The sequence below is a fragment of the Artemia sp. Qi Xiang Cuo genome, chromosome 12 (assembly GCF_049724085.1).
Source record: "Artemia sp. Qi Xiang Cuo chromosome 12, ASM4972408v1, whole genome shotgun sequence".
Lineage (NCBI taxonomy): Eukaryota > Metazoa > Arthropoda > Branchiopoda > Anostraca > Artemiidae > Artemia > Artemia sp. Qi Xiang Cuo.
The window spans coordinates 32,598,822-32,618,992 of record NC_142805.1 but is presented as its reverse complement, the minus strand read 5'-3'; the positions used below and the strand labels follow the sequence as shown (position 1 = coordinate 32,618,992).

The following is a 20,171-nucleotide window of genomic DNA, read 5'->3' as shown; positions in this document are numbered from 1 at the left end:
GGTTCAGATTTTTCTCAAAGGGATGAAAAATATGAAATACATTTCCAAATTTTTCATAAAAGACAGAAGAGTTCAAGTTCTCTTCTGAATTTTACCAAAGAACACAATTCAATTCTAATTTCTCCAGAGAAAATAAAAATCTTCCATTTCAGTTCTTAATTTCTCAGAGACATAAAAAACTTAAGGTTCAGTTCTAAGTTTTTCCGTAGAAGATAGGAAAAGCTATACTATGATTGTGATTATTTTCCATGAAGATAAAAAGTTTCACTTTAATTCTAAATTTTCTTAAATTCAGTTCCGACTTTTCTCAAAGAGATGAAAAAAATTTTAGTTCTGTTCCAAATTTTTCATAGAAGATAGGAAAAGTTATACTTTGATCGTGAATATTCTTCATGAAGATATGAAGCTCCACTTTAATTCTGAGTTTTCTCGAAGAAGTGCAAAATGTTCAAGTTCTCTTCTGAATTTTTTTAAAGAAGAGAAAAAAGTTATCTCAGTTCTGAAATTTACCAATGAAAATGATAAGCTTCAATTTCAGTTATTTATTTCTCAAAGAAATAAAAAATTTAAATTTTTGTTCTAGATTTTTCCGTAGAAAATAAGAAAAGTCATACCATGATTGTGTTTATTTTCCATGAAGATAAAAAGTTTCACTTTATTTCTAATTTTTCTTAAATTCAGTTCCAATTTTTCTCAAAGAGATGAAAAATTTAAAGTTCTGTTCGAAATTTTTCATAGAAGATAGAAAAAGTTATATACTGATCGTGAATATTCGCCATGAAGATAAGGACCTTCACTTTAATTCTGAGTTTTCTCGAAGAAGTGCAAAATGTTCAAGTTCTCTTCTGAATTTTCTTAAAGAAGTGAAAAAAGTTAGCTCAATTCTGAATTTTACAAATGAAAATTAAAAAAGCTTCCACTTCAGTTCTTAATTTCTCAAAGACATAGAAAATTTAAAGTTCAGTTCTAAATTTTTCAGTAGAAGATAGGAAAAGTTATGCTATGATTGTGATTATTTTCCAGTGAAGATAAAAAGTTTCACTTTAATTCTAAATTTTCTTAAATTCAGTTCCAATTTTTCTCAAAGCGATGAAAAGATTTTAAGTTCTGTTCCAAATTTTTCATAGAAGATAGAAAACGTTATACTAAGATCTTTAATATTTGCCATGAAGATAAGGAGCTCCACTTTAATTCTGAGTTTTCTCGAAGAAGTGCCAAATGTTCAAGTTCTCTTCTGAATTTCCTTAAAGAAGAGAAAAAAGTAAGCTCAATTCTAAAATTTACCAATGAAAATGAAAAAGCTTCCATTTCAGTTCTTAATTTCTCAAAGACATAAAAAATTTAAAGTTCTGTTCTAAATTTTTCATAGAAGATAGAAAAGTTATACTTTCATCGTGAATATTCTTCATGAAGATAAGGAGCCCCACTTTAATTCTGAGTTTTCTCGAAGAAGTGCTAAATGCTCAAGTTCTCTTCTGAATTTTCATAAAGAAGAGAAAAAATATAACTCAATTCTGAAATTTACCAATGAAAATGAAAAGCTTCCATTTCAGTTCTTAATTTCTCAAAGACATAAAAAATTTAAAGTTTAATTCTAAATTTTTCCGTAGAAGATAGGAAAAGTTATACTATGATTATGATAATTTTCCATGAAGATAAAAAGTTTCACTTTATTTCTAATTTTTCTTAAATTCAGTTCCGATTTTTCTCAAAGAGATGAAAAAATTTAAAGTTCTGTTCCCAATTTTTCATAGAAGATAGAAAAAGCTATACCATAGTTGTGAATATTTGCTATGAAGATAAAAATTTCCACTTTAATTCTAAATTTTCTCAATGAAGTGCAAAATGTTCAAGTTCTCTTCTAATTTTTCCAAGAAAATAGAAAGGTTCCACTTCAGTTCTGTTTTTTTTCTCAAAGAGATGAAAAAATTAAAGTTCTGTTCTAATTTTAAATTAAATTTTAGCTCCTTTGTCTTATGGATTTACCCCTCAAATTTTTAAATTAGAAAATGAGTGTCTCGTTCTATTATTAAAGTCAATCAATCAAGCTCGTTCATATAACCTCCAAAACAATAGGTTAGTTTAAGTAAAAATAAATATTAATAAACAAATAGAAACATTTCTCGATGTTTAAGTTAGGTTAGGTTTGGTTTACTTATCATGAGTGCTCAAGATAAATTAACCTAACCTAACCTATCTTAAACATGGAGAAATGTTTCTATTTATTTACTTTTTCTATCTTCTACGGTAAAATGTAGAATGGAACTTTAATTTTTGTGTCTTGGGGGAAATAAGAACTGAAGTGGAAGCTTTTTATTTTCTTTGTTGAAATTAGAATTGAAGTGTGTTCTTTGGTAAAATTCAGAAGAGAACTGGAACTTTTCTATCTTCTATAAAAAATTTGGAACAGTATTTAAAATTTTTTCATCTCTTTGAGAAAGATCTGAATTGAAGCGGAAAATTTTTATATTATTTTGGTAAAATAGAATTGATCAATCACTTATTTTTTTCATTGAGAAAATTAAGAATCGAAGTTGAACTTTTCTTCACTTCGTGGAGAAAATTTAAAATTGAAGTAGAACTTTTTATCTTCATAGCAAATATTCACAACTGCGGTATAGCTTTTTCTATCTACTACGGAAAAATTTTGAACAGAACTTTAAATTTATTTATGTCTTGGTGAACTTAAAACTGGAGTGGAAGATTTGAATTTTCTCTGGAGAAATTAGAATTGAATTGTGTTCTTTGGTAAAATTCAGAAGTGAACTTGAACTTTTCTATCTTCTATGAAAAATTTTTAACATTATTTTAAATTTTTTCATCTCTTTGTGAAAAATCTGAACTGATGTTGAAAATTTGGTATATTTGATAGAAAACTTGCTAGTTCCAAGTGAAAATGTGTTATCCCTGACGAAAAGTATTATTTCTAAGATAAATTTTTGCTTGTTCATTAAAAGTAGATTGGTAATGAAGTTAAATGTTGTTACTTTGCTAAAAAGATTTGTTAGGACTTAGTAAAATTTTGTGATTCTTCTAGAAAAGTTGTTATCACAATCAAAGAATTGTTACTTCTGAGAAAAAATTTGGTATCTTTGGTAGAAAAGTTGCTAGTTCGAACAGAAAATTGTTATCACTGACGAAAAATATTATTTCTAAGAGAAATTTGTGTGTGTTCAGCAAACGTATGTTAGTTTTAAGGTAAAATGTCGTTACTTTGATGAGAAGGTTTGTTAGTGTTAAGCAGGAGTGGCTACTTCTGGCAGAAAAGTTGTTATCACAATAAAAAAATGTTACTTCTAAGACAAAATTTGGTATCTTTGACAGAAAACTTGCTAGTTCGAACAGAAAGAGTGTTATCATTGATGAAAAATATTATTTCTAAGAGAAAATTGTGTGTGTTCAGTAAAAGTAAGTTAGTTTTAAAGGTGAAATGTCGTTCCTTTGATGAGAAGGTTTGTTAGTGTTAAGCAAAACTTGCTACTTCTGACAGAAAAGTTGTTATCACAATCAAAAAAATGTTACTTCTAAGAAATAATTTGGTATATTTGACAGAAAACTTGCTAGTTCGAACAGAAAAAGTGTTATTACTAATGAAAAATATTATATCTAAGAGAAATTTGTGTGTATTCATTAAAAGTATGTTAGTTTTAAGGTAAAATGTCATTACTTTGATGAGAAGGTTTGTTAGTGTTAAGCAGAATTTGCTACTTCTGATAGAAAATTTGTTATCACAATCAAAACAATGTTAATTCTAAAAAAAATTTGGTAACTTTTGTGGAAAAGTTGCTTGTTCGAACAGAAAATGAGTTATCACTGATGAAAAATATTATTTCTAAGAGAAATTTGTGTGTCTTCAGTAAAAGTAAGGTAGTATTATGGTAAAATGCCGTTATTTTGATGAGAAGGTTTGTTCGTGTTAAGCAGAACTTGCTACTTCTGACAGAAAAGTTATCACAGTCAAAAAAATGTTACTCCTAATAAAAAATTTGGTATCTTTGGTAGAAAACTTGCTAGTTCGAACAGAAAAAGTGTTATCACTGATGAAAAATATTATTTCTAAGAGAAAATTGTGTGTGTTCAGTAAACATTTGGTGGTATTAAAGAAAATTGTTGTTACTTTGATGTAAACATTTAAAATACATGTGATTTTATTAACAATATTTGATTTTTGTTCTGAAAAGATATAAAAAAGCCTTTTGAAAGTATTGCTTGGTGATGGGATATTCAAAAAGCCATAAAGTAGAGTTGTGGGTGAAAAGGATGAGTACTTCAAGTTGTAAATTGGTTTAGGAGGGACATTACGTAAAGAACTTGTTCTGAAATAATATAAAAAAGCCTTTTGAAAAGTATTGCTTGGCGTTGGGGTATTCAAAAAGTCGTAAGATAAAGTTGTGGTGAAAAGGATGAGTACTTCAACTTCTAAAATAGGTTTAGGAAGGATATTAAGAAAAGAACTTGTTCTGAAAAGATATAATAAAGCCTTTTGAAAAGTATTGTTTGGTGTTGGATCATTCAAAAAGCTGTAAATCAAGGTTGTGGGTGAAAAGGATTTGTGCTTTGACTTTTCAAATAGGTTGAGGACGGTGAATAAGAAAAGTACTTCTTCTGAAATGCGTTTGAAAAGTTTTGCTTGGACTTGGAGGATCCAAAAATCTGTAAAGTAGAGTTGTGGGTGAAAGGATGAGTACTTCAAGTTGTAAAATGGGTTTAAGAGGGACATTAAGAAAAGAACTTGTTCTGAAAAGATATAATAAAGCCTTTTGAAATGTGGGGACCCTTCTGGGTCTCAAGTGCACAACAAAGTATTTAAAAATGGCCCGGGGGTCTTTAGGGGCCTGGGGGGCCTTTGGGGGCTCGGGGGCCTTTTGGGGATCGGGGGCCTTTGGGGCCCGGGGGCTTTGACGTTCGGGTAGGGGACCTCATAACACTGTTCAAATGGAACTTGCGTATTGTAAAGACCACAGAGTTTCACCCCAAATCATCTTCTAAATCATATTCTAAAATAACCTTCTAAAATGTCTCAAACTGTTTCGCCTAAATCATCTTCTAAAATGTCTCAAACGGTTTCGTCCAAATAATCCCCTAAAAGTATTTTCTGTTTGTTCCTTTTGTTTTGGCATCCTTGCGCTGTCACATTTGAAATTCCTAGGAAACCCTTTCCCGCGTTAATCTCTTCATCTCTAAGATGTTCCTAGCTACACTTTTATGGTTTCGATAGAATATCAATTTATCTCTCTGACTTAAAGATCAGAGAAGCCCTATTTAAAAAAGGATTTTCCTATCTCTTTAGACTCCCGCATAATTCCAAGATAACAAGTGATGTCATTTCTAATTCCTGACATTAAAGATCAAAGAAGTCATAATTAAAAATATAATATTAATTTATCTCTCCGACCTAAAGACAGTTTATCCCTCAGACCTAAGATCAAAGAAGCCATATTTTTTTCTTTATTCCCCTTTCGTGAATCAATAATTCCCCTCGATTATGCAAATCAATTTCTCAGAAATTCTCTCCCCTTCATGGATCAATAAAATGGGAGGGTGGCAGTGGAAGGGGGATTAGTTGCCCTCCAACCCCTTTCGACTATTAAAAAGGGCATCAGCCCTTTCTATTTTCAATTGAATGAGCCCCTTTCGAAGTTCCCGCGACAACTCCTTCGATACGAAGTGCCCTCTTCTAAACAACAACAACAAAAACAAAATATTACTAATAACTTTTGACTATTAAAAAGGGCACTAGCCCTTTGACTTTCAAATCGAATGTGCCCTTTTCTGAAGTTTCTACGACAACACCTTCTATAAAACCTTATATGCCCCCGGGGCATAAAAAACCCTTGTCTTGAGGGCTGTGGCGGAGTATCCTCCTCAAAAAATATTTTCTATCTGTAAATCAACAACAATGAACCAAATGGCTATCACAAAATTTTTATTGGATGTGTTTGGTGGAATGATTGGCATGGGGGGGGGCTAGTTGCCCTTCAATCATTTTTGACTATTAAAAAGGGCAATAGCCCTTTGAATTTATAATCGAACGAGCCTGTTTTGAAGTTTCTACGACAACGCCTTCTATAAAAACATTATATGCCCCCAGGGCATAACTTAAAACCCTTGCCCTGAGGGTTGTGGGGGAGTGTCCTCCTCAAAAACATATTTTATATCTGGAAATCAACTACACTGAACAAAAAGGCTATCTCAAAATTTTGATTGGATGCGTTTGGGGGACTGATGGGCCTGGGAGGGGCTAATTGCCCTCCAATCACTTTTGACTATTAAAAAGGGCACTAGCCCTTTGAATTTCCAATCGGATTAGCCTTTTTTGAAGTTTCTTCGACAACACCTTCTATAAAAACCTTATGTCCCCCCAGGGCATAACTTAAAACCCTTGCTCTAAGGGTTGTGGGGAAGTTGCCTTCTCAAAAACATATTTTCTACCTGGAAATCAACTAGCCTATGCTATACAAAATGGCAATCTCAAAATTTTGATGGGATGTGTTTGGGTGAATGATGGACGTGAGGGGGGGGGGGGGGGCTAGTTGCCCTCCAATCACTTTCGACTATTAAAAAGGGCACTTGCGCTTTGAATTTCCAACGCCTTCTATAAAAAATTTATATACCCCAGGATAATACTCAAAACCCCTGTCCTGAGGGCTGTTGGGAATTGTCCTCCTCAAAAACATATTTTCTATGTGGAAATCAACTGCGCTGAACAAAATGGCTATCTTAAAATTTTGATTGGATGTGTTTGGGGGAAAGATTGGCGTGGGGGAGGGGCTAGTTCCCCTCCAATCATTTCCGACTATCATTAAGTGAACTAGCCCTTTGAATTTCCAATCGAATGAGTCTGTTTTGAAGTTTCTACGCCAACGCCTTCTATAAAAAAACTTATATGCCCCCAGGGCATAACTTAAAACCCCTGCCCTTAGGGTTGTGGGGGAGTCTCCTCCTCAAAAAGATATTTTCCATCTTGAAATCAACTACTCTGAACAAAATGGCTATCTCAAAATTTTGATTGGATGTGTTTGGGGGAATGATTGGCGTGGGGGGGGGGAGGGCAAATTGCAGTCCAATCACTTTCGACTTTTAAAAAGGGCACTAGCCCTTTGAATTTCCCATCGAATGAGCCTGTTTTGAAGTTTCTACGACAACGCCATCAATAATAACCTTATATGCCCTCAGGGCATAACTTAAAACCCTTGCCCTGAGGGTTGTGGGGGAGTGTCCTCCTCAAAAACATATTTTCTATCGAAAAATCAACTACGCTGAACAAAATGGCTGTCTCAAAATTTTGATTGGATGTGTTTGGGGGAATGATGGGCACGGGGGGGGGTTAGTTGCCCTCCAATCACTTTCGACTATTAAAAAGGGCGCAAGCCCTTTGAATTTCCAGTCGAATGACCCTATTTTAAAGTTTCTACAACAATGCCTTCTATAAAAACCTTATATGCCCCCAGGACGTAACTTACAACCCGTGCCCTGAGGGCTGTGGGGGGATTGTCCTCCTCAAAAATATAATTTCTATCTGTAAACTAACTACATAGAACAAATGAATATCTCACAATTTTGATTGGATGTGTTTGGGGGAATTATGGGCGTGGGTGGTCTAGTTGCCCTCCAATCACTTTCTACTATTAAAAAGGGCACTAACCCTTTGAATTTCCGATCGAATGATCTTGGTTTGATGTTTCTACGACAACGCCTTCTATAAAAACCTTATATGCCCCCAGGGCATAACTTAAAACCCTTGCCCTGAGGGTTGTGGGGGAGTTTGCTCTTTAAAATGATATTTTCTATCTGGAAATTAGCTACGCTGAAAAAATGCATATCTTAAAATTTTGATCGGATGTGTTTGAGGGAATGATGGGCGTGGGGGGGGGGCTAGTTGCCATCAAATCACTTTCAACTATTAAGAAGGGCACTAGCCCTTTGAATTTTTAATCGAGTGAGCCTGTTTTAAAGTTTCTATGACAACGCCTTCTATAAAACCTTATATGCCCCCAGGGCATAACTTAAAACCCTTGCCCTGAGGGTTGTGGGGGAGTTTCCTCCTCAAAAACATATTTTCTATCTGGAATCAGCTAATGTGATAAAATGCCCATCTCAAAATTTTGATTGACTATTTTTTTGGGGAAATGATGGGCGTGGGGGGGGGGGAGGGGGCTAGTTGCCCTCCAATCACTTTCGACTATTAAAGAGGGCAATAGCCCTTTGAATTTTTTCAATCGAATGAGCCTGTTTTGAATTTTCTAAGACAACACCTTCTATAAAAGCGTTATATGCCCCCAGAGCCTAACTTAAAACCCTTGCCCTGAGGGTTGTGGGAGAGTTTCCTCCTCAAAAACCTATTTTCTATCTGGAGATCAACTATGTTGAACAAAATGGCTATCTGACAATTTTGATTAGATGTGTTTGGGGGAAAGATGGGTGTGGGGGGGCTAGTTACCCTCCAATCACTCGACTATTGAAAAGGGCACTAGCCCTTTGAGTTTCCAATCGAAAGAGCCTTTTTGAAGTTTCGACTACAACACCTTCTATAAAAACCTTCTATGCCCAAAGGGCATAACTTAAAACCCTTGCCTTGAGGGTTGTGGGGGAATTTCCTCATCAAAAACACATTTTCTATCTTGAAATCAACTACACTGAACAAAATGGCTATCTGAAAATTTTGATCGATGTGTTTGGGAGAATGATGGCGTGGGGGGGGGGGGGGGGCTAGTTGCCCTCAAATCAGTTTCGACTATTAAAAGGGGCACTAGCCCTTTGAATTTCTAATCGAATGAGCCTGTTTTGAAGTTTCTACGACAACACCTTCTATAAAAAACCTTATATGCCCCCAGGGCATAACTTAAAATATTTGCCCCGAGGGTTGTGGGGGAGTGTCCTCCTCAAAAAGATATATTCTATCTGGAATCAGCTAATCTGATAAAATGCCTATCTCAAAATTTTGATTGGATGTGTTTGGGTGAATGATGGGCGTGGGGGTGGCTAGTTGCCCTCCAATCACTTTCGACTATTAAAGAGGGCAATAGCCCTTTGAATTTTCAATCGAATGAGCCTGCTTTGAAGTTTATAAGACAGCGCCTTCTATAAAAGCATTATATGCCCCCAGGGCATAACTTAAAACCCTTGCCCTGAGGGTTGTGGGGGAGTTTCCTCCTCAAAAACCTATTTTCTATCTGGAAATCAACTTCGTAGAACAAAATGGCTATCTGATAATTTTGATTAGATGTGTTTGAGGGAAAGATTGGTGTGTGTGGGGGGGGGGGGCAGTTGCCCTCCAATCACTTTCGACTATTAAAGAGGGCAATAGCCCTTTGAGTTTCCAATCGAAAGAGCCTTTTTGAAGTTTCTACTACAACGCCTTCTATAAAAAACCTTATATGCCCCCAGGGCATAACTTAAAACCCTTGTCCTGAGGGTTGTGGGGGAGTCTCATCCTCAAAAAGATCTTTTCTATCTGGAACCAGCTAATCTGATAAAATGCCTATCTGAAAATTTTGATTGGATGTGTTTGGGGGAATGATGGGCGGGGGGGGGGGGCTAGTTGCCCTCCAATCACTTTCGAATATTAAAGAGGGCAATAGCCCTTTGAGTTTCCATTCGAAATAGCCTTTTTGAAGTTTCTACTGCAACACCTTTTATAAAAACCTTATATGCCCCCAGGGCATAACTTAAAACCCTTGCCCTGAGGGTTGTGGGGGAGTCTCCTCCTCAAAAACACATTTCCTATCTTGAAATCAACGACGCTCAACAAAATGGCTATCTCAAAATTTTGATTAGATGTGTTTGGCGGAATGATGGGCATGCGGGGGGGGGGGGGCTAGTTGCCCTCCAATTACTTTCGACTATTAAAAAGGGCACTAGCCCTTTGAATTTCCAATTGAATGAGACTGTTTCGAAGTTTCTACGACAACCCTTTCAATGCAAATCTTATATGCCCCCAGGGCTAACTTAAAACCCTTGCCCTAAGGGTTGTAGGGGAGTTTCCTCCTCAAAACACATTTACTATCTGGAAAGCAACTACGCTGAACAAAATGGCTATCTCAAAATTTCGATTGGATATATGTTTTAGGGAATGAATGGCGTGAGGGGGGGGGGCTAGTTGCCCTCCAATCACTTTCGACTATTAAAAAGGGCACTAGAACTCTCGATTTCCAATCGAATGAACCCCTTTTGAAGTCTCTACGATGACCCCTTCTATATGAAGTGCCCTGCTTTAAAGAAAAAATAACAAACTGTACATTGTGTCAACATTAATCTTATATGCCCTCAGGCCCTAACTTAAAACCCTTGCCCTGAGGGTTCTGGGGGAGTGTCCTCCTCAAAAAGATATTTTATATCTGGAAATTAACTACGCTGAACAAAATGGCTATCTAAAATTTTTGATTGAATGTGTTTGGGGGAATGTTGGGCGTTGGGGGGGGGGGGGCTAGTGGCTCTCCAATCACTTTCGACTATTAAAAAGGGCACTAGCCACTCCAATTTCCAATCGACTGAGCCCTTTTCGAAGTTTCTATGACAACTCCTTCTATACAAAGTGCCCGGGTATGGAGAAAAAAACAACAAAAAACACACTGTGCCCACATCGTTCTTCACTTAGGCAGCGCTAACGCGCTGCCTATGATCCCGGAAAAGACCATCCATCAATAATTATAAAGACGCGAGAAAACCACCAAATCTGAAAGAAAAAAAAACAAACTCAGACCTAGAAACTGAGCAACAATAAATGACCACCTTCCGTCGTAATCCTGGAAAGGGCAATCCGTCAATAACTATAAAGACGTAAGAACAGCACCAAATCCAAAAACGACAATATAAAACACAGACATAGAAACTGAAAAAAAAAATGACCACATCTTTTGTCGTATTCCTGGAAAGGACAATCTATCTATAATTATAAAAACACAATAAAATTTTCTAGTTTCCTTTTCTAGTTTACCGGAACCATGTTTTCTATTTAGCTCTGTAGAGGCGTTTCTGTTTTCATGGTTGGCGAAACGAGCTCTTTTATTTTTAGTCTGCTCAGAAACGTCCAGACTGTAAGTCTAGCGTTTTAGTGCTAGATAGGCAAGTGAATCCGTCTTCGATGTATCTCATCCTAGGAGTTTTTCTTCATTGAAATGGTGAAGAAGCACCTCGTCTGTACAATTTTCACTCTCGGTCCAATAAAAAATAGTGTTCTCCAGCCCCTTGGTTACCTCTTTTTCATTATTGTTTTTTGGGTGTTAATAAAACCCCTTGGTTTCATTAACAATGTTATAAAAATCCCCATCAAAAACTCCAGTTTAACTTGACTCTCTACTTGAGTCTACTTCAACCTTCCTTTTGTTTTTATCTATTTCTGGTAGATTAAACTCAATTTGGACCTCTAGTGGTACACTCGAAACAGACTTAGCCTCCATTATCTCTGCAGTAACTGCTGGAGTCTCCACCGGAACGTCTAGATTGCAAGTCTTACGTTTGCTTGCTAGATCGGCAACTACACGATCATCCGTAATATCTTGTCGTAGGAGCTTCTCTTCATTTACAAGGTGATGAAGCTCCTCAAATGTAATGTCTTCACTCTCTGTCTCATTCACACTAGTGTCCTCCAGCAGCTTGGTTTCATTTATAATCCGATGAAAATCTTCGTCTGAAATTCCCGTTGCGATCAATTGAGTTATTATATCCAGATTTTGCTCAAAACTTCTATTTTCGCTCATTTTCAGTATTTTATCATGTTTTCTGTAATACAAGGTATGTTAACAGATATACAATCTCAGTAAGTGAATACTGAATATACTTGTGATTTATTACAAATAATTTTATATATTTCAGGAAAAAAAAAGTTATGGAAATAAGGACATGTTTCTTTATTGTATCACATGGAACATTCTGAACAATAAACAAGAAACCTAGGAGTCAGACAGCATTCGCCATTTTACAAGTCAAGTTATTTTGCAAAATAAAAATATTCAGCAGCCAATTGTCCAACAATAGCCGAGCACACATGTTTATAAAGCTTCGTCATCTTCCAGAAGAGCACCATTCTGAGCTTCCGCAAGTTCCCCTTCAATCTGCCGTTGCCAATTGGGATCCACCTGGACCTCAGGGGGTTGAAGGGCGGGCATGGTAACAAATTCCAAATTTGGATCACCAATTAGTTTCCTTGCAAGCCAAAGAAAAGGCTTCTCAAAATTATAATTCGATTTCGCAGAGATGTCATAATATTGAAGGTTCTTCTTTCGGTGAAATACAATAGACTTGGCTTTAACTTTCCTATCTTTAATGTCAATGTGTGAATGTTTTTAATTTTATAACTTTAATAAATCCAACAATTTTAACATTTTGATTAATAAAGATCAGCATATGTGTATTAAACTGACAATGTACATTCATTTTTTTTTTTTCAGTAAAGTGCAAATTATGTGCAAATCTGTTTACTTTCTTTGATAGCCTGGATACATTTACGCTATTTTGATTTGGTTAAATTTTAAGAGCAGAAGTAGCCCCAAAATATTGAACATAATGCCCTCAGTCGTTCTTGGAACACTGCTGAGATGCCTTATTGGGAATTAGCATTACCACAGTTTATTTTGATTTAATCTTAAGGCAACTTTAGTTTTTAAGCATAATGGGTAAATGGAAGGTGGGGCTGGGAGGGGGGGAGTAGAAGGGGGATTAGTTGCCGTCCAATCACTTTTGACTATTAAAAAGGGCATAAACCATATTAATTTTCAATCGAATGAGCCCGTTTCGAAGTTCTTATGACAACTCCTTCAATACGAAGTGCCCTGGTCTAAACAAAAACAACAACAAAAAATAATACATTATTTCCACCTCGATCTTTACTATAAAATTGTTAAGCTTTCCAATCCCTATCAACTATTAAAAAGGACACTAGGCCTTTCAATTTGCAATCGAATGAGCCCTTTTTTAGTTTCTACGACAGTGCTTTCTATGAACACCTCATATGCCCCCAGGGCATAAATTACAACCCTTACCCGCAGGGCTGTGAGGGTGGTTTTCATCCATAAAAACCTAATTTCCAAAATTTTCTATTATGTTGAACAAAAGGGCCATCTGATACTGTTAATTGGATGTGTTTGAGGGAATGGTGGGCGTGAGAGGGGGGTTAGTTACCCTCCAATACCTTTTGACTATTAAAAAGGGCACTAGCCCTCTCAGTTTCCAATTGACTGAGCTCATTTGAAGTTTTTACGACAACTCGATCTAGAAAAACCCTAGATGCCCCCATGACATAACTTCCAGACCCGGACCTGGGGGCTCTGGGGGGAAGGGGGTTGTCATCCTTAAATACATAAGTTACCAAACTTTCAACTACGTTGAACAAAAGGGCTAGCTCTAAACTTTGATTGAATTTTTTGGGGGGAAAGGTTGGCGTGAGAGGGGGGTTAATTACTCTCCACTCATTTTCGACTATTAAAAAGGGCAATTTCAATTTCCAATCAAATTAGCCCTTTTTGAAATTTCTACAACAACTTTCTATACAAACCTTATGTGCCCCCAGGACATAACTTACAATCCTCGCACTGAGGGTTATGGGGGGGTTATCCTCCTAAAAGACCTAATTTCTAGAACTGTCGACTACGTTGAACAAAATGGATGTCTTAAAATTTTGATTGCATTTGTTTGAGGACATAGTGGGCGTGAGAGGGGGTTTATTTGCACTTCAGTAACTTTTGACCATTAAAAAGTGCACTAGCTCTCTCAACTTCTAACTGAATGAGCCCTTTTCGAAGTTTCTACAACATCACTTTCTATAAGAACCTTACATGCCCCAATGTCATAACTTACAACACATGCCCTGAGGGTCTTAGGGGGAGAGAGGTTTGACTTGAAGGGCATTAGCCCTTTGAATTTCCAATTGAATGAGCCGTTTTTCAAGTTTCTACGACAAAGATGTCAATAAAAACCTTATATGCCCCCAGGCCAAACTTATAACCCCCTGGTCAAAGGTATAATTTCCTGAAATTTGAACTGCGTAAAACAAATGGCTATCTCAAAATTTTTGTTGGATGTGATTGGGGAAATGGTTGCTGTTGAAGGCGTGTTAGTTGCCTTCCAATCACTTCTCAATATTAAAAATGGCAATAGCCAGTTCAATTTCCAATCGAATGAGCCCCTTTGGAAGTTTCTAAGACAACGTATTCAATAGAAACCTTATATGCCCCCTGTGCATAACTTAGGACTGTGGGGGGGATTGTCATCCTTAAAGACCTAAATTCCAGAACTTTCAACTACGTTGAACAAAATGGCAATCACAAAATTTTGATTGGATGTGTGTGGGGAAAAAGTGGGAGTGAGAGGGGTGTTAGTTGTCCTCCAGTGACTTTTGACTATTAAAAATGGCATTAGCCCTTTCAATTTCCAATAAAATCAGTGCTTTTTGAAGCTTTTATGACAACGCTTTCTATAGAGACATTATATGCCCCAGGGTATAACTTAAACCCTTGCCCTGAGGGCTGGGGGGGAGTGTCCTCCTCAAAAACATATTTTCTATCTGTAAATCAGCTACACTGAACCAATTTGCTATCTCAAAATTTTTATTGGATGTGTTTCAGGAAATGGTGGGCGTGGAAGGGGTGTTAGTTGCCTTCCAATAATTTTCGACTATTAAAAAGGGCACAAGCCACTCCAGTTTCCACTTTAATGAGCCCTTTTCGAAGTTTCTATGACAACTTTTTTGATACGAAGTGCCCTGGTCTAAAGGAAAAAATAATAAATAATACATTTTGCCAACATCATTCTTATATGCCCCCAGGTCATAACTTAAAACCCTTGCCCTAAGGATTGTGGAGGAGTGTCCTCCTCAAAAACATATTTTCTATCTGGAAATCAACAACGCTGAACAAAAGTGCTATCTCAAATTTTGATTGGATGATTTTAGGGTAATGGTGGTCGTGGAAGAGGTGTTAGTTGCATTCCAGTTACTTCCAATTATTAAAAAGAGCACAAGCTACTCCAATCTCTAATCGAATGAGCCCTTTTAGAAGCTTCTACGACAACTCCTTCGATTCGAAGTGCTCTGGTATGGAGGAAAAAAATAAAAATAATACATTGTGCCAACATTGTTCTTTACTTAAGTAGCGTGATTGCACTGCCTTTGAAAATGTCAAGCCTTCAAATCAATTTCGACAATTAAAAATGGCACTAGCTCTTTCATTTTACAATCGAATGAGCCCTTTTAGAGTTTCTACGACAACGCTTTGAATAAACATCTTATATGCCCCCAGGGCATAACTTTAAACCCTGGCCCAGAGGGCTGTGAGGAGGATGTCATTCTTAAAGACCTAATTTCCAGAACTATCAACTACGTTAAACCAACCGGCTATTTCAAAATTTTGATTGCATGTTTTTGGGGAAATGTTTGGTATAAGAGGGGGGTTAGTTGCCCTTTGATCATTTTCGACTATTAAAAAGGGCACAAGACCCTTCAGTTTCCCACCGAATGAGCTCTTTTGAAGTTTTTACGACAAAACTTTCTATACACGCCTTATATACCCCCAGGGCATAACTTAGACCCTTGGCCCTGTGGGTTGTGGGGGGAGGGAGGGTTGCATCTTCAAAGATATAATTTTCAGAACTTTCAACTGCGTTGCACAAAATGAATATCTCAAAATGTTGATTGGATGCGTTTGGAAAATTTGTGGGCGTCAGACGGGGGGATAGTTGCTTTTAAATCAACTTTGACTATTGAAAAGGGCTTTACCCGTTTCAATTTCAAATTGAATGAGCCCTTTTTGAAGTTTATACGACAACTCTTTCTATCAAAACCTCATATGCCCCCAGACCATAACTTACAACTGTTGTCCTGAGTGCTGTGGGGGGGGGGGGGGGATTGTCAACCGCAAAGATATGATTTCCAAAACTTTCAAATACGTTGAAAAAAATGGCTATATAAAAACTTTGATTGTATGTGTTTGGGGAAATGGTGGGCGTGAGAGGGGGATTTCAATTTCCAGTCGAATGAGCCCTTTTTGAAGTTTCTACTTCAATTCTTTCTATAAAAACCTTATATGGCTTAGGGCATAACTTGCAACCCTTCCCCTGAGGTTTGTGGGGGGGGGGGTTGTCATCCTTAAAGACCTGATTTCTAAAACTGTCAACTACGTTCAACAAAATGGCTATCTAAATATTTTGATTGGATGTATTTGGTGAAAAGGTTGGTGCAAGAGGGGCGTTAGTTGTCCTCCAATCACTTTCGACTATTAAAAGGGGAACTAACCCTTTTCATTTCCAATAGAATGAGCCTTCATTGAAGTTTCCACGACAACGCTTTCTATAAAATCATGACATACCCCCAGGGCATAACTTGTAACCAGTAGAGAGGAGGATACCAGTCGTGACAGGGCATAATTTATGCATGTTTGTATGTTTTTTTTAACTGAAAATGAAAAAAACAGGATTTTTTCACTTTGATGTATTTTCATGGTTTATTGATTCTAATGGGGTCAATGAAACCGCTTTCAAGGTCGAGTTATTTCTTTTTTACAAGTGTATTGTCTCCGGGGAGAAGTTTACACATGGACATTAACGGTGGGGATGAGATATATTGATCTAGGACAAGAGGGGGGAAATAGATTTCCGAGAAACTGATTGCGTAATCGACAAGGACAAGTTAATTTCTGAGAAATTGATTGCGTAATCGAAGGGGAGCTAAATCTCTGAGAAAAAGTTTGCGTAATCAAAGGGGAACCAAATTTCTGAGAAATTGATTACATAATCAGTGGGGAGAATTTATTGATTTGATAACGGGAAACAGGATCACGTGTCCCCTTCTAAGCCAATCAGGGAGCCGGTTACATAAGATGTCTTTCTATAAGCCAATCAGGGAGCCAGTTACATATGGTTTCCCATTACATCAAAATTCGCCTTAGAGATTTCGTATATAACGGACATGCGTTGTGATTAAACATTCAGAAAGTTCTGTGACACTATGGATAAAACATCTAATGTTAGTGATTTGGATACTCTGGATTCATCGACTAACAATGTGAGTTCTGTTTAGTAAATTTTCATACTTTATTTTCAAATAAAATCATTTTACATAGCCCCCTCCAGTATATTCAAACTCAGATAACCCCCCCCCCCACACACACACACACAATACAAACTCCACTATATATTGTTTATACTCGCTAGAAAGCTTAAAATATGTTTTTTTTACCACGTAAACCTAACCTCCCCCCTCCACACCCCTCTCAGTTTTTGACTTTAATTCTTCCAAAAGAAATAACTATGTTTTGAACTCTCCTTTTGACAGCCAACTGTCTGTGTATCCCCTAGCTATTAAGCTGCTTTGGTTTGACTTAAGCATTTTCGTGAAGTTTTAAATAGCTGATAATTACTGTCACCCTTTCAAAGTACATCCGGCCTGTCAATCCTTATGTTAGCGGCTTAGTCAAAGATTTCACTGAAAAAAGGATACTTTTGATCAAATTAACATGATAGCTTCTTCATCGCAAATTTGACTTTTGATTTAATGAAAAGGCAGAGGGACTTTCTTCTGTAAACAGAGGGGGGGATTGTTAAGAGGGGGATGGATGTCAATTTCATGTAATATTCATTTTCCATTTTGAGTATTCAGTGTTTATATGGTGGGGGGGGGGGTTAGGGTTGCAATGCCTCCCTTCTAAAACCTTTATTTTAAAGTGAAAAAAAAATGTTTCTTCGCGTGAAAAGTAAGAGGGTCGGGACTTCTAAGAAAAAGAAAACATAACTTTATTATGCGTAAATTGAATAGCATTTGATTTCTGAGTCTAGTATATTTTTCGCAAATTTTAACTTTTAACTTTACTAAAAATGGAGGGAGGGAGCTTCTCTACAATAAATGTATTCTAGACAAAATTATGGTTAGGGGATTGAGGCACTAATTTGTATTCTGTAAAAAAGGGGAAAAATTATTTCAATACTAAATTTTTTCTTCTTTTTAAAGACATTTGTGAAGAATGTGCACCTCCACCTGAAAAGAAAGTGAGGGGTAATAATAAAACCCCTGAGAAGTTGTGCAGTATGGTCGCTGGCCGAGGCCCTCCAGACAACTAATACCTGCCCAAGTCCAATCCAATCAGGAACCAATGCAACCTACCAGTGACATCGCCGTCGCTGCATTTTTGCAAGCCCGTGACTTCGCTGGCTTGACTGCACAAGTCCGTGCCGTCATTGGCACTACTGCACAAGCCGCAGCCCAATCTGCGCAAGAACATAACGTCGCCGGCCCGTCCGCCCTCCATCATGCTTTACCTGGGCCTTCAAGAGCTGCCCCACCTACACAAGGTCAGGAGGTTGCCCTCCAGCATGCTATGCCAGGGCCTTCAGGCACACAAGTCCAGTCGGAATATAAAAATGTAAGCATTTCTACCTGGTTATAGAAATATCTAAACCAACCCATTTTTCATCACTGTAAAAGTGTGTCAGACATATTAAAATGTTATTTTCGTTATAATCTCCCTCCACACCCTTTGTTTTAAATTTTTCTGCTCCCCCGTTCTTCAGAGATATCTAAATAGAATGTAATTTTTTTACTTGTCAAATAAACCACTATTTTTTCTATCACATTATTTTCTCTGCCTACTGTAGACATCTTCGCTATCTTTTCAACCTCATAATAATATTTTTAGCTAATATCTAAGTAAAAGTGTGTCAGAGTTATTAAAATTCTATTTTCGCTGTAATCCCACTAATTTCATTTTTGCAGACTACCCGCCAGCCTTTGCCACGGACATATGTATATTTCTCTATGCTTCATTTGTGGAAACGTCTCGATTCGGTAATTCAAATGTTCCCCTCCTACGAGTTCTTGAACGAAAAACCAATCAAGAACATATTCATCACTACAATATAAAGCATCTTCAATATATTCCCGTAAACACTTCCTATTTGGAACTCTGTTAGTTAACACTAAGAACTGAATTAGGTGATCCTCTAGCAATTCAAAAGGTTTGGCTGTGATTACATGCCATTTTCGTCCAACAACAAGATGTCTAACAGAAAAATGGTATTCATTTGCCCTGATATTGACTGCTATGTTAATACTCTTAGCCCAAGACAACAGGACAATGGAATGGACTATTACAAAGGACGCTCGTCAATCTATTGTCTTGGCAGTTGGTTTGCTAGGCGGTTTCACTCTTCACTACCACTGGCTAGAAAATATCTTCTACTGGCTGCAACAGATTTTGCATCCTCTACACTATACGATTGGGGCTCAGGCAAGGATTTAAAAAAAAGGGCTACGGAAAATCCTAGGTCCAGTGCGCGAACCCTTGGTGAGAGATTAAAACAAAATGGAAAAGGTTTAAAAAGGTCAAGAAAAAATGCATCACTCATCAGTCTTTACTCAGGTCAGAAACGACAGACATCACCCCTGTCAAAGAAAAGAAGGAAAAAGCCGACACGTACTGTAAACAGTAGCAGAAGAAGAAGAAGCCGCAGGAAGGGATTGTTAGATCGAAACTAGATTTCTTTTCCTATGATGTGCTACCTACCTCATAAGGATTCTCAACCTTCAATCACCGCCTCATTGAACCTATTCAATGCAGAAAATGTGGATGTGAGTGTAAAGCATGGATACTATGAACTATTTTATACGCAAAAATCCCTCTTTAATAATATCCACTGTCAAATTTATTCCGATGAAGATTATTTTGTGGAAAAGTCTCCGACATTTATAGATTTACGAATGAAAGCCCAGAAATCCGATGATACAATGCCAATTCTTTGCCTATGAAAATTGTATATTACATAATTTATTTCGTCAAATCAGTGTCTACTTCAATGGCACGCTGGTGAGCACAAGCAACAATCTATTAAATTATACAAGCTATATGCAATTCATGCTGATGACACCCAAGTCATACAAGGAATTGAGAGGCACCTCCAATGGATATTAGTATATTACTAATGCTGATAGTACAGATGCACTTAAAAATGCTACAACTAGTGAATTACATCTAGTTGGAAAAATATATCATGAAATATTTAATATAACCCAATGGCTACCACCCAATGTTAAAGTGGATATAAAATTGACACTTGCACCATCCAATTTCATATTGAGAAAAGAACTTGCTGCCAATCCTGATGTAAGTCTCTCCCTGACCTCGGCAATACTTCATGTACGGAAAAAACAAGTTATGAGTTCTGTTGCTTTGGCATTGGAAAAACTGAGA

At 36.9% G+C, this 20,171-nt stretch overlaps 1 pseudogene; it reads right to left on the bottom strand.

Moving 5' to 3' along the window:
* Nucleotides 1-11,990: 11,990 nt before the first annotated feature.
* Nucleotides 11,991-18,236, bottom strand: LOC148946030 (GTP-binding nuclear protein Ran pseudogene; annotated as a pseudogene).
* Nucleotides 18,237-20,171: the final 1,935 nt, after the last annotated feature.